General features: G+C 39.2%; 1 long non-coding RNA gene across 1 annotated transcript in view; it reads right to left on the bottom strand.

Annotated features, from left to right (window-relative positions):
* Positions 1-12334: 12334 nt before the first annotated feature.
* The window catches only part of LOC110128721 (uncharacterized), a 28885-nt gene continuing 25955 nt past the window's right edge, over positions 12335-15264 (bottom strand). Inside the window, exons 2-3 of the long non-coding RNA XR_002311260.2 lie at positions 14145-14262; positions 12335-13335 (exon numbers count right to left, since the gene is read on the bottom strand). This is a non-coding gene — a long non-coding RNA (uncharacterized lncRNA). The remainder of the gene's footprint in view (positions 13336-14144; positions 14263-15264) is intronic.

The following is a 15264-nucleotide window of genomic DNA, read 5'->3' as shown; positions in this document are numbered from 1 at the left end:
CCCTCAGGATTAAGGGAGTTAATATACTAAACAGCATTTAGTACAGTGCTCAGTACATAGTCCTCAAAAATTGTTAGTTGTTGTTACGACCACTGGTGTCTAGCACCCTTGTCCCCCTCACATCAGTTCTGTGCTTGTTGTTAGCCTAAAGCAGATCAGTCCTGGGTGTTCATTGGAAGGACTGATGTTGAAGCTGAAACTCAAATACTTTGGTCACCTGATGTGAAGAGCTGACTCATTTGAAAAGACCCTGATGCTGGGAAAGATTGAAGGCAGGTGGTTTAGTTGTTAAGTGGTGTCCGACTCTTGAGATCCCGTGGACTGTAGCCTGCTAGGCTCCTTTGTCCATGGGATTCTCCAGGCAAGAATACTGGAGTGGGTTGCCATTTCCTTCTCCAGTCCCTTGCTTCATGCCCTGCAGTAAATGCTGCACTTTCCTTCACCACAACCTGGCTTTTCTGGGTGTCAGGCAACAGACCCCAGTTTGGTTCTATAACATTGTCAATTGACTGTTTTGAAAGTTCTAGGTATGTCATTATATCACATGAAAAAAATATCAGTTTAGGCGCATTCCTCTTTTTTTTTGTTTTGAGGTGATTTCAACTTACCATTATACCTGAACATGTTTCATGTTGATAAACTTTAGGTAAATATTATTTGTTATGAATTTTATAAAAATGTGTATACTGTAAAGTATAACACATATTTGTGTATGTTAGTGTATAAAGTCTATGTTAAAGTTAAATAATGATGATAATTGGACTATCTGTATATGTACCAAACGTGGATATTAATAGGCTCTTAGGAGTCCCTTTGTGCCTTTTTCCAGCTGCATCAAAAATTTTGTATCAGATGCAAGCTATTATATATAGGGTGGGTAAACAACAAGATCCTACTATATAGCACAGGTAACTATATTCAGTATCCTGTGATAAACCATAATGGAAAAGAATATGAAATATATATATATATATATATATAAATGAGTCACTTTATAGTAGAAATTAACCCAATATTGTAAATCAACCATACATCAATAAAATTTAAGAAAGAATTTTGTATTAATTATTTACTTGCTTTTCTTTTTACTTTTATCACCAGTGTATACTTACTCCCATATAGATATATTAAGATTTGAGTAAAAGTTCCTCTATTGTGATTGTTTTGTTGGGTTTATATTTTGGAATTTGGGAATAGAGCTTTTCTTATGTTGAAGATTTGCTTCCTTGGGATATATTCTAGAAGTAGAATTACTAGGTCAATGGATTTGCTTTGAGGTTTTGGACAAATATTGATTGTCAAAATGCTTTCCAGGAGGCTTACATCAATTTGTATTTCCAAAAGTCATGTATAAGAGAATGACCATTTCAGTTTTACAGATAAGGGTTATTAGCTTGAAAGACAAGAATATCATGTTAAAGAATTTTCATATAATTTGGATGAATTTTTTTTAAAGACAGGTTACATTTTTTGAAGAAAACTTTGTATAGAGAAGTGTCCATATATCAAGTAGTTAAGCTTGAAGAGCTTTTATAAAGAGAACACAGCTTTGTAACTAACACCTAGATCAAAATACAGAACATTCTCTGCAGAGAAAAAAGAACATTAACTGTCCTTGTGCTCACTTTCAGTTTGAAGACCATTTTGTATGCAAAAACCTCTAAAGAAAGAAAATTGATGTTGCTTTGACCCATTTAGTTTTGACAGCCAACAGTAAGCTTTCAAATTATGAAGAATGGAGGATTTTGAAAAATTTAAATGTGCTTAACACTGTTACTGTCCTCAAAGTAAAAAGTGGATTTATATTTCTGACCAAAAACCTTTCTTTCTGTTGAAATAGTTTGATGCCATTAGGCTATTAAACCAGATATCTTTGCATATACTTAGAGTTTTTATCAAGCCATGATAGTGTATCCTGTAGTAAGCAAGCAAGCAAGCAAAGTCACTCAGTTGTGTCCGACTCTTTGTGACCCCATGGGCTGTGGCCTACCAGCCACATCCATGGGATTTTCCAGGCAAAGGTACTGGAGTGGGTTGCCATTTTCTTCTCCAAGGTACTTAAATTCTAGTGTATATAAATCAGGTTTCCCTCAATGCTTGTTTAAGACACAGGTTCAAGGGCTTAGCTCATGCTCAGCTGTGTTCAGCTCTTTGCGACCCTATGGACTGTAGCCCACCAGGCTCCTTTGTCCATGGGATTTCCTAGGCAAGAACACTGGAGTGGATTGCCATTTCCTCCGCCAGGGGATTTTCTAGACCGAGGGATGGAACCCACGTAGCTTCTGTATAGGCAGGCAGTTTCCTTACTGCTGAGCCACTTGGAGCCTCTCAAGGACTCAGCTAAGACTCACTGAATCAGCACTTGTATTTTCGTGAGCATTTTAGGTGATGCTGACGCATGCAAATGGCCCCTGGACCACACTTTGAGGAATGTTGTTCTAGAGGATTGTGCTGTACTCGGTCATGTCCAACTCCTTGCGACCCCTGGACTGTAGTCCTCCAGACTCCTCTGTTCACGGGATTTTTCAAGCATGAATACTGAAGTGAGCTGTGATTTCCTTCTCCGGGGGATCTTCCCAGCCTAGGGACTGAACCCATGTCTCCTGCATCTCCTGCTTTGCAGGTGGATTCTTTACCGTTGGGCCATCAGGGAAGGCCTGCAGCAGAGGAAACATCTCCAATTGAAGAAGGGCATTCTGGAGTAGTTACCATTTAAGAAAATCCTTCTACGTTGCATGACCTCAGTTTTAAAAATATGCAGTCAAGTGTGTCCTTTTTTCCATTCCAGCCTCTCCTAGTGTAGATGTTGACACGTGGTATTTAACATAGGGGTGGTACAGTTTATGTAACCACAACAGGAAACATCCCACTCAAAACACACCCCTTGATTGCAACATCTTTGAAACTGACCTGATAGAATAGGCCTAGCTTTTGGAAGGATCACCCTTAGATTATTTACCTTGGCAATCTTATGGGCATATTATCAGTATAATTGTGGTAGCCAGGTAAAAACACTCTTAAGATTTTTACATGACTATACAAGTAACAATAAAATGGAAACAAACCAACAATGGACTCCCTCCCATATAGTATTCTATTACACCTCAGTTCACCTCTTTGGTGCTGTAGTTATGTAAGGGAAGTGAAGAACTGTTAGTCACTCAGTCGTGTCTGATTCTTTGTGACCCCATGGACTGTAGCCTGTGAGGCTCCTCTATCCATGATATTCTTCAGGCAGGAATACTGAAGTGGGCTGCCATTCTCTTCTCCAGGGGATCTTCCCTACCTAGAAATTGAACCCAGGTTTCCCACACTGTAGGTAGATTCTTCGCTGTCTGAGCTACCGGGGAAGCCTCTTAGTTATGTAAGGGATGGTTTTATAAAAAGCTTGATAATTCACACATTTAGTCAAAGAAAAGTTCAGAACATTATTCCTCTGTTTTCTTCCTCTGGACACCGAGGAACACTAGAGTTCATATGTTTGTGGAGAGTCATTTTAGAAAAAGTGAAAAGGTTATTAAGCAGTAAGTGCATGTGCTCAGTCATATCCAACTCTTTGCAACCCCATGGACTGTACCCTGCCAAGTTCCTCTGTCCATGGAATTTTCCAGGCAAGAATACTGGAGCAGGTTTCCATATCTTCTTCCAAGGGATCTTCCTGACCCAGGGATCGAAACTGTGTCTCTTGCATCTCCTGCATTGGCAGGCAGAATCTTTACCACTGGGTTGCTTGGGAAGCCCATATTAAGCAGTCAAATATTAGGTAATAACTCATAGAAAAATTTATGTGGGATTTGACTTTTGCTTTAAATTTATTAATTTGAATTTCTGCTGGACTTGATGGATGAAAGTCATATTGATTCTGACCCTACTGACTTTGCTTGAATCCATATATTTCTCTCCATCTCCACTACCTAAGCTGATCCACTTTCTTCCCCTCCTCATCTGCATTCAGAGGCTCCTAACAGTTCTCCATTCTATTCATGTTCCTTTCCAATCAATTCTGCACATGAATTTCAGAGTAGTCATTTTAATAAAATACATTGAGTCATGTTATTCTTCCGCCTCAGTGGCTTTCCTCGGCTAAAAAGTCCTCAGAATGGCCACAGGTTTCTGCATGATCTACTTCTGGCCTCCCTTTACAACCTCAGCTCAATCCCAACTCCCTCTTGCTAGTGACACTGAAGTCACATTGCCTGCTTCCCTCACACCCTCACGGTTCTTTGACCCACCCATGCCCTTCCTTAACTCTAAGGTCACTAACAAGCTTTAGTGCAAACTGCACTGCCTGGAAGTTTCTTCCCACAGTCTCAGCTGGTTAAAGCCTGCCTTTCTTCAGATCTGTGCTTTAATGCCACTTGCTTAGATGGTGGTGGTTTAGTCACTCAGTCGTGTCCCAGTCTTGCAACCCCGTGGACTATAGCCTGCCAGGCTTCTCTGTCCATGGGATTTCCCAGGCAAGAATACTGGAGTGGGCTGCCGTTTCCTTCTCCTGGGACTTGCTTAGGGAGAGCCTCTAAATCTAAATTGTATCTCAGTTTTCTCCTCATGGCATACTCTTTTTCTCTCAGTACTTATTGCAGTCAGTATATATAGATGCGTGTGTTTGTTAATATCTGCCTTTCCCACTAGTCTATCTAAAGAGAAAAGTTGCACTCATGTTATTCATTACTATATCCAAGTGCCAACAAGACCACCTGGCCCAGTGAATAAAAAAAAGATTTGTTATGACCCAGTGTATTAGTTATCTACTGTGGTGTGACAAATTAATGCAAAATTGTAGACATCAACATAATAATGACACGCATGTCTCATCTTATACGTTCAATGAACCAAGAATTTGGGGTGGCTTGTTGAGTGGCTGTGGTTCAGACTCTCCTGAGTTGTAGTCAAGGTGTCAGCCAAGATCGTATGCTTCTGAGGCTCTGGGTGGGGTGGGAGGATCTTTTTCTGGGGGAAGGGCTCACTAACTAATATTTCTGTGCCACCACAGTCTGCTTCATAGGGCTGTTTGAGTGTTATCCTCATGCGGCAGCTGGCTTCTCCCAGAGAGATGACCCAAGGGAGAAGGAGTTTAAGGAGGCGTGCATACTTAGTTGCTAAGTTGTGTCCAACACTTTGCAACCCCATGGACTGTATAGCCTGCCAGGCTCTTCTGTCTATGGGATTCTCCAGGCAAGAATACTGGAGTAGGTAGCCATTCCCTCCTCCAGGGGAATCTTCCCGACCCAGGGATCGAGCTTGCATCTCCTATGTTTCCTGCATTGCAGGTGGATTCTTTATCACTGAGCCACTGGGGAAGCTTCTAGATAGATTATCCAAGGGAGAAGGAGATTAAGGAGAAGGCCAGCTATATCTTAATTTTGGCTATCACATACTGTTACTTTTACTGCATCTTATTTATTAAAAGCAAGACAGCAAGCACAGGTCACACTTAAAGGGAAGACAGCTCCATCTTTGGAAGGGAGGAGTATCGAACTTGTGGACATATTTGGAACATAGGTCTCTCTGGCCAAAAAATACAGTGTCTTCACCTGCAAGATATACTAAACTCTTCCCCTTTCCCTAAAAGTCCCTCTAAGAGTCTCATTCACTTATTTTATCAATTTAAAATCCATGACTTTGGCTTCCAAATCAGATCCAATTGTGGAGAGACTCCTTTAAGTGTACCTCTTTCATGCCATTTATCAGAAGACCTAGAAACCAAGGAGACATGCTATCTACTCCTCCGGCAGCCAACATGCAATGGTGAGATAAACCCGGCATAACCACTCTAGAGCTTCCTGTTAAAAAAGGGCAACATGCAGTGTGCACAGAAGTCCCTGGTCCATGGCAGTTCTGAGACCCAGCTGAGCACAGGTTGAAGTTCTTGATCAGGAAGCAAGGCCTGGAAATAATTTTTCATGACTCTTGGCTCCTCTCTCTGTTCTTATTTCTAACCTGTGACTGTTGGTTTTGTTTGTTTAGTTAAAGTTTAGTGTGTGTCTGTAGCTGAGTAGTTTTTTGCAGCTTGCTTCCTGCTCATAGAAGTTTGGGGGGGGGGTCTAATGATCTCTTTTCATTTTTCACTCTCTTTGTGCCTCTCAGTCCAGGCTGGTTGTGTCTCTGCCAATGTGTTACATGTAGAAACTCAAGTATTTATAAGGCACAGGAATTATCTGGAGGAAGAGATAAATTCTGTTTGGGCAAGGAGGGACTGGGAAGGCTCCAGGACGGATGAGGTCTAAGCAGCATTTAGAAATCCATTAGGAAGACCACATAGAGAGGAACAATGTAAGTATAAGGAAGAATATGTGCAGAAGTACAGTGGACTCAAAATGCATATCTACAGGGACATGAACATAACTTGTCATTAGTAGAACACATGATATAGCAAGACCTTGGATTTATCCTATAACTCATTATTTCTCAAAATATGGTCTATCAATCTCCTACATCTAAATCATTCGGGCACTTTTTCCCCCCAAACTTTAAACTTTCTCTTTTGCATTAGGGTATAGCTGATTAACAGTGTTGTGATAGTTTCAGGCAGACAGCAAAGGGACTCAGCCATACATATACATGTATCCATTTTCCCCCAGACACTCTACCCATCCAGACTGCCACATAACACTCAGCAGAACTCCATTCATTTGGGCACTTATTAAATCCATAGCTTTTTGATGCTACTCTAGACTTGTAGTGTGAAACCCTCTGGAGAAGAGAGACCCCCTGGAGGAGGGACTCAGGGATCCCTGAGTTTTAAGATCAGCTCTGCAGGCCATGGCTCTTACAAGGTTTTCAGTAGGAGGTGGCATCCACAGCATGGTTTGCGTTTCAGTGAATTACGCATTCAGGGTGGTATGGTCATAAACGGTAAGTTACTCCAGGCGCGGTGTGGAGGGTGGAAGAGGGTCAGAAAGGAAGGTCAGTATGGAGGCTTTTGTGATGGTCCAGTAAGACATATTAAAGGCCTGTAGAGATGAAAAAGAGCAACACTGAGATTTTTAAATATAACGAAGAAGAACTCTGGCGGTATGATGGTTAAGACTCTGTTCTTCCATTTCAGGGGGCACAGGTTTGATCCATGGTTGGTGAACTAAGAATCCACATGCCGCCTGGCACAACTGAAAGATAAGAAAATAATAATGAAGATAATGACAAGAACATGAATATGAGTATAATACACGTGCTGCCAAAGCGATCACTGAACATGAGTATAATACAATGGATTTTTTACGTGTACACATACAGATATGTAAAATTTTATAGTGCACACATGTTTCAAGTTTTGTGAGAAGACAGCAGAGTCGGAAAATAACACGAGTTGTCAGGGGAACGAGAGATGAGGAAGTGTAGGAGAGACATTTGAACTAGGATTTTACAAAACAAAGAAGGGAACTTAGATACAGCAAAGCATACATAAAGCAAAGAGAGGATCTACCGTGCTTTAGAATAATAGGAAGTGGAGATGGGTTTAAATATAGTTGCTTGAGGGAAAGTGGTGGCGCATGAGGCAGAAAAGAGAAGGTAAGGTCTCCAGAGTGTGGCTGGCTGCTCACCAGGCTGTTTCTTCCTCTTCCGGAGTGAACACACTTCCTTTGCACTTAAATGAAGCCGTGCGGTGGAGTCCTCACAGTTGCCATGGGGGTGGAAGTTATCTGCACCTTTCTGGGTCTACAGCTCCTACGTGCTAATCTCCATTTTACAGCAGGTATGCATGGCCACCTTAGAAGCCACTTGTTGAAGATGGACAAAGCCCAGTAAATAACAAAGAGACGTCTCAAGGGGTAATGTGAGGGTCTTCCACAAACGTTCAAAAGCTGACTTGTCCATGTGCCCACTACAATATTTAAAATAGACAACCAACAAGGGCCTACTGTATAGCACAGGAAATTCGGTTCAATATTCTGTAATAACCTAAATGGGAAAAGAATTTGAAAAAGAATGGATATGTGTATTCATTATAACTGGATACTGAATCCCTTTGCTATATACCTGTAACTAACACATCGTTGTTAATTAACTATACTCCAGTATATATATTAAAAAAGCTGTCTTGTGAATGAAGGGATTCACTCTACTAGGGGTAGGGCTCAAACCAGACACTGAAGGAATAAGTGACAGTTGCAGGGAGAAACAAGTACAACTCAAACTAGAAGGAAGAAATTTCTAAGAGAGCTGCCCTTACAGGGCTTTCCTCGGTGAGCTTCCTCTTTCTGAAGAGCTGTCTCGCAGGAGGCCGGGGGACTTCCTGTTCAAGTTTTTGGTGGAGGACTGAAAGAGAATACTGTTAAGATGTTTTTCATTTTGGGGATTTCAAGACCTGAAGATACATTGAAACCTGGTATCAAATGGCCAGCTCACCAACTGAATCCACACTTGTTAATGGTGTGACTTGGGACAAGTCACAGCCTTTCTGGCCTTGATATTCTCATCAGTAAAATGGGGACAACAGTAGAATCTACCTAACAGGGCTGTCGTGGGGGTTAAATAGTTAATAATGCCTGGTGTATAATGATCAGTTAATAAATATTAGCTGTTATTGCTATAGTCTTTAAGGGTGTGTCCTCCCTACCCCACATGAGGCATGTAAGTGATCTCTTCCTTATATACATCATTATCCATGTTTTCGAATTAATTATCTAAGTATTGACTTTGAATTCTGTTTCATTTTGTGTGTATGGCCACAGTCACCCTTTCCATGTACATAAGTTTGAATCTGCAAACAAAATTTAGCAGTTAACAAAATTTGCGTTAACTTCTCATCTACGTATTAATACTTTCTATTTCCTCAGGGTCATCTCCAACAACTTGTTAAACAGGCTCAGCTATCACATGATTATGAGAATGGGAACAGAAAATTTAAACACTTAATTACACACATTCACAATACATATGCAATTCTCAGGAAAAATAACCCTTAAATTAACTTTAAGGAAAAGAGAACTTAATTTTCTTAATGACTTTGTATCTTTTCCTGAAACCTGTCTTTCTTTTAGTTCCTGGGAGTATGGCCTATATCAACTTGCATAATTATGTGAAATATTATTAGAGAGCTTTAGAGAACCCAACCAGATTATAATGCAGTAGTCTTTTGATTCCTAGGAATATAATTTTTGACTATTAAAAAAAAAGGTGATTAACACGATATCTATTGCTTCCTATTTTCTGTGATCTGGCTAGCTGCCTTGACTTTAATGAGAAGGCTGTACTTGACCTTACATGGCTGGGAAAGTTTATTAGCTTTACCTTAATTAAACTGGTGCCATATACTAGGAGCAAGGCTATCACTGCCCCTTTGTTACTTTTGGCGATCCTCCCGTTTCTCTTTTGTGATAAATTACCCACCCTTTGGCCCCTGATTATCCTCCAGGGAAACAGGTTATTGCTTGTGGAACCGAGGGGGAAGTATATTATTATTTAATTTTCAACTGCAAGGGTTGGTATACTGTGTCAGGAACAAATAAATCTGAACAATTACTCACCTAATGTTTAAGCAATGCTGGGCTCCTTTTATTAGGACTTTATGGAAGCCTGTCTGCAAAGGATCATGGTCTGCTCTGGTTGGCAGATATCCAGGTGGTGAGGTCCTGACTGGTTCTCCAGCCCCAGAAACAAAGACGGTCTCTTGTCTTCTAGGGAGTCAGACATTTGCTAGAGTGGTGCTTACAAAATAAGAAGGTAGCTTGTACAAGTACCACAGATGTGTTTAAAGGAGAATCCTCCATTCAAAGCAGGGGTTTTTCACACCAAATTATCAACAGTGACTATTTAGTTGGAAAAGGATTTGGTGGATGGTCAGTGATTAGGGACAGCTTCTTTTTTTACCTTTATATATACTCACATTGTTTGATTTTTTTAAAAAATCAAATTGGTGCAAATTACATTCATAATAAAAATGTGGACAAGAACTTGTGGCTCTCAAAATTAAAAATGTTTTTAATTTTGGGGAGATACTCTGACCCCATATACTGTCCTTGCTAAAAATCAAGAAACTGTCAGTTTTTGCATGTATTTCAGAAATGACCCTCTCACTAGGGCTAGAGTGTGTATTTTAGAATTAGGCTTGCTTGAGTAGAGAAAAAAAGAAGAAATATGACTTGGGGAGGGAGGTAGAAAATGAGGTAATATGTGCAAACCAGGGTTCTCGAGTCACCGATTCTAAGAAAATGACTTTGTGGGAGAGGAAAGTAAACCTCTCAAAATGAGTATGTTAATTTGCTAGGGTGGCCATAACGAAATACCACAGACTGGGTGGCTTAAACAAGGGAAATTTATTTTCTCATAGTTCTGGAGGCTGAAGTCTGAGGTACAGGTGCCAGCCAATTCAGGTCCTAGTGAGGGCCCCCTTCCCAGCTTATGGACGGCTGCCTTCTTTCTCACATTGTCCTCACATGGTCGTTTCTCTGTTGGCGCATATCCTGGTGTATTCTAATCTCCTCTTATAAGGATACCAATCACATTGGATTAAGGCATGCCTTAATGGCCTCACTTTAACCTAATTACCTCTTGAAAGATTCTTATCTACTTCTTTAAATTTGCATTCTGAGGTTCAGGCTTCAACATAGGAATTTAGGAATTTAGTGGGGAGGACACAATTCAGTCCATAACAATCAATAGATTCTCCCAGCTTTTTGTTATTCTTACAGATTTCAGTGAGAATGAGTTGGGAATAAAATGACTATATTCAAACTAATTGTAGTTTTCTGAAGAACAATGGGTAATCGCTAACCCATAATGTAAAATAAAATTAAAACTGAAAATCACATTGAGATGTACACAAAGTTAGTCTACAAGTTTAATGAATGAAAAGCAATTAAGAAATTGTTCATTTACAGGGAAGGGAAATTAACTTACTGGTATTTCTGATATTTGTATGGTCTGTTTTGAAAACTTGCTACCATTATAGGCAAGGGACTTATGTTGCTTTATTATTTTTTTAAAGAAAAGCAGACATGGAAAGAAGCTATAAACATTAAACATACTGAGGCTTTAATAGAAGATGTTATTCAATAATAAAGAAAATATTCACCTGGTATTAATTCAATGTCCTTTAGAATCCTAATTAAATTATATTAATGAGTATATATTTAGTAGTCTTCCTTGGTGACTCAAGTCGGTAAAGAGTCTGCCTGCAATAAGGGAGACCCAGGTTCAATCCCTGGGTCAGGAAAATCCCCTAGAAAAGAAAATGGCAACCCACTCTGGTATTCTTGCCTGGAGAATTCCATGGACAGAGGAACCTGGTGGGCTACTGTTCATGGGGTCACAAAGAGCTGGGCACGACTGAGTGACTAACACTTTCACACGTCATATTTAGTAAAATGCTTATTTGATTATACCGAGATTTGAAAAGCAATAGCATCACAAATTATAATAGAAAATAAAAAGTTTTTCACAATTTTCTTTTTTAAAAATTAATTAATTTTAAAAACTTGGCTGTACTTTGTTGCTGCGAGCAGGCTTTCTCCAGTTGCAGTAAGCAGTGCTTGGGCTTCTCATCGCTGTGGTTTCTTTTGCTGTGGAGCACGGGCTCTAGGACATGTGGGCTCAGCAGTTGCAGCATGCAGGCTCAGTTGCTCTGTGGCATGTTGAATCTTCCCAGACTAGGGCTCGAACCCATGTCTCCTGCACTGGCTGGTGGATTCTTAACCACTGGACCACCAGAGAAGTCCTCACAATTTTCTAACTTTGAGTTAGTCCAGAAGGCTTTTATATTCTTTAGTGTTTAAAATGCTGAATTTTCAAATTATTTCTAGAGGGATTTTTTTTTTTTTTTTGCACTTGCCATCAGCCTCCCAATTTGATACATACCATGTATTGCCCATGTTGTTGCATTTTTCTATGTTCAAATACTATCTCCCCCAAGAAGATAGTAAGCATCTTGAGAAGAACTGTGATTAATTCATGGTTATTGCACTAAAGCCTTACACATAGTAGGCAGCTAGTGACATATTTTATTTATCAAGGTCAAGAAGTATAGAAATGTTCTCATACATTTGACTATATTTTGTAAAATTGTGAAAATGTAAACTGAATTATGATAAAAATGATCAGATGATTTGCATGGTATTGTCTCTAGCTCTTGGGTCAGTTGTCCAAATAATTATCTCAGATACCTAAATAATTTAACCTGAAATGCTTAGAAAATGGAGGTTAAAAGGTTGTTTTAATTTCCTTTCTCAAGTTTCCTGTGTTAGGTATAACATAGTGGTGAAACATGAATTGCTGAGTTCATAATCCTGGCCTTTTTTTTTTTTTTTTAATTTTTATTAGTTGGAGGCTAATTACTTTACATCATTACAGTAGTTTTTGTTATACATTGACATGAATCAGCCATGGATTTACATGTACTCTGGCCTTGCCACTTACTAGCTGAGTAACAATGGGCTAATTACTTACTGTATCTGTGCTGAGTTTCTTTTCTATACAACGGGATAATATTAACAGCTATCTCTTCAGAGTTTTTCTGAAGATTAAATGAGTTGACAGGGTAAAGCTCTTAGAAGAGTGCCTGGGGCATTCTAAGTGCTATAACTGTTTGCATTTTGAGATGTTGCTATTGGTTTCCTAAAATAGGTGTAGACACTTTCCCCACCTCCAACCCAACTAATTTATTTGTCTTCTGCACTTGTGATGTTACTCAATTAAACAAACAAAATAAAATTGTTCCATTGATAAATACACTTAACAAGTAAAGTAAATTTTAACCTGGGATGTTAAATGTATGCTTCCCAGACCAAATTTGAGAGAGTTTACCAGCGTAGCAAAAACTGCATCCATTCACTCAGAAACCATAGTTCCCTTGGTCTTTACAGTGAGTGTTATATGTTATGAATGCTCAGAAAATATGAGTGTTTAAAGCAAAATCCAGACAGGATTGATCAGAATTCCTTAGTAAGGAATCAAGTCAGAAATTGGATTAGGGCACAGAATCAGCTTTTTCAGGTGTGGCTTCCATGCTGTGGGTCACTTAACAGAAAGGATGGGGGACTTGGCACAACTTTAGGAGCCCTCACTTGGCAACCATTCTAGGGCCAATGGGGCAATGTTCAGCACTTAAGGAGGATATTCTCAACAATAGGTCTGTGGAATCACAGGGATGTTATGTGTGTGGTTCTGGATTTATAGCAATGGAGAGATACTGGAGCATGTGGGAAGTTGCATCCGCTAGCAACTAGAATGCCTTTGGTTACAGTCCTGAAGTTAACACCAGGATTTTGTAAGAGGTCCTACCACTAACTGGTTGTATAGCTTTGGGTTTGTCACTCAGCCTCTTTGGATCTCCATTACTTCTTGGGGATAGGGCAAGGTGTTCTTGAAATTATCTTCCAAATCCAAGGTTCTATGATTCTGTGTTGGAAATAGAAGCATAGTCAATAAGGATTTACTTACTAACACCTCTTCATAAAGGCAAAATCAGAGTTTCTGCAATGATATGGTTAATTAATATTAAAAAAAAAACCAACCCTGTCTGGTGATTATAAAATGAGAACTAGAAATGATCTAATTTGGCCTTCTAATTTAGTGGTTTTTCAATTTTTTTTTTCTAGCATTTGATTTTTAGGAGAAAAAAGTAAATTCAAAGAAAACAATTTGTTATAAAAACCAGTATCCCCAAATCCATTTTCAGAGCCTAGCAAGTTCTTGCTCCTGTAATTTTCACATCTTTAATATGCTACAGTTAGAGTTGGTGCTCAGTAATATGTATGTTCCTGAAATATCAAAGGGAGACTCAATTAGTTAAACTACACTGTACTTAGAAGTAAGATGTTCCAATATACTGTAAATATTTTTGCCGGTATACTCTAGAAAGCATTTTGATCATAGCTATAAATCAAATGTTCAATTTACCAGATCGGATTTTGATGAGCAATGTTGCATTGTACTTTCACTAATAATGTGTGTACATTTATGCAAGCCACTTCAGTTCAGTTATCCTCAATTTTCTCAGACAAATGTAGGGTAAGAGACAATGTCTAAGATGCTTTTTTTAATCTCTGAATTCTATTTTATATTTTACCTCTAGAAATTCTAATTCTGTTCAATCTCTAAAATTTGAATTCAAGTCCTCTACTACTTCTTTCTCCTTTTTGAGAGATCCATCCAGGTATTTTTATTCTGATTCTCCCCACAAAACTCTGCCCCCTTTAGTCTATTACCTGCAGAGACTATTACATGCTTTCATGGACAGTGACTGGCACAGGAAAATGTTGACTGCTCTTCTCCTTTGCTGCTTGCAGAGATGCATCTTGGGTGCTATCATCACCCCCATGAGGTCTGTTTAGAAAATAGATTTAGAGATTAGAAGATAAGAGGTGCAGATGACTAAAATCTGAGTTATTTTCCTAATCCAAGGCAGATACTTATCCATAAATTCAATCAGTCAAATACCTAGCAAATGTATGTATAGGCATAGCCCTTGGCTCTAAGAAATGTATATTCTCTATTTAATAGTTGATGCTGATATATCTGGAATATTCAGAGCATTCTTAAATGCCAAACTCTATAGCCCTAACTATAATTGTGTTAGAAGTGCATGGAAGGGAGATTTGGGTTTGGAGTAGTCAGCAGAATCTGATGGAGGAGCTCTTATTTGCAGAGCATATTTAAGGAAGAATAATATATATGATTCTTTAATGCATTAACTCAATCAACAAAGATTTATTTAGTGGCTACAATGCATTGAACTTCTCTAAGTGCTGGGAATACAGCAGTGGGAAAGACGTGAAAAAACTTTGCCCACACAGAGATTTCATTCTAATAGAGGTATGTAAGGAAAAATAAATAAGTAAAATGCATATTATATCCCTTGGACAGCGAGGAGATCAAACCAGTTAATCCTAAAGTAAATCAACCCTGCATATACGTTGGAAGGACTGAGGCTGAAGCTGAAGCTCCAATACTTTGGCCACCTGATGTGAAGAACTGACTCACTGGAAAAGACCCTGATGCTGGGAAAGGTTGAAGGCAGGAGAAGAAGGGGGTGGCAGAGGATGAGATGGTTAGATAGCATCACTGACTCAACGGACATGAGTTTGAGCAAACTCCAGGAGATAATAAAGCAAGCCTGGCTTGCTGCAGTCCAAGGGGTCACAAAGAGTTGGACACAACTTAGTGACTGAACAATAGCAAATATTATATCAAATGATGATAAGAACTATAGAATTAAAAGCATACTTTGGTTGTAAGATAGGTGTAAAGAATGATCTAGGGAGTGATATAATCTAACCATATCAAGCTAACACTCTCATTTTATAAATGAACAAACTAGCACTCAGA

This window comes from Odocoileus virginianus, chromosome 14, assembly GCF_023699985.2.
Source record: "Odocoileus virginianus isolate 20LAN1187 ecotype Illinois chromosome 14, Ovbor_1.2, whole genome shotgun sequence".
Lineage (NCBI taxonomy): Eukaryota > Metazoa > Chordata > Mammalia > Artiodactyla > Cervidae > Odocoileus > Odocoileus virginianus.
Note: the sequence above shows the minus strand (reverse complement) of the source record. Positions and strands in the feature narration are given on the sequence as shown.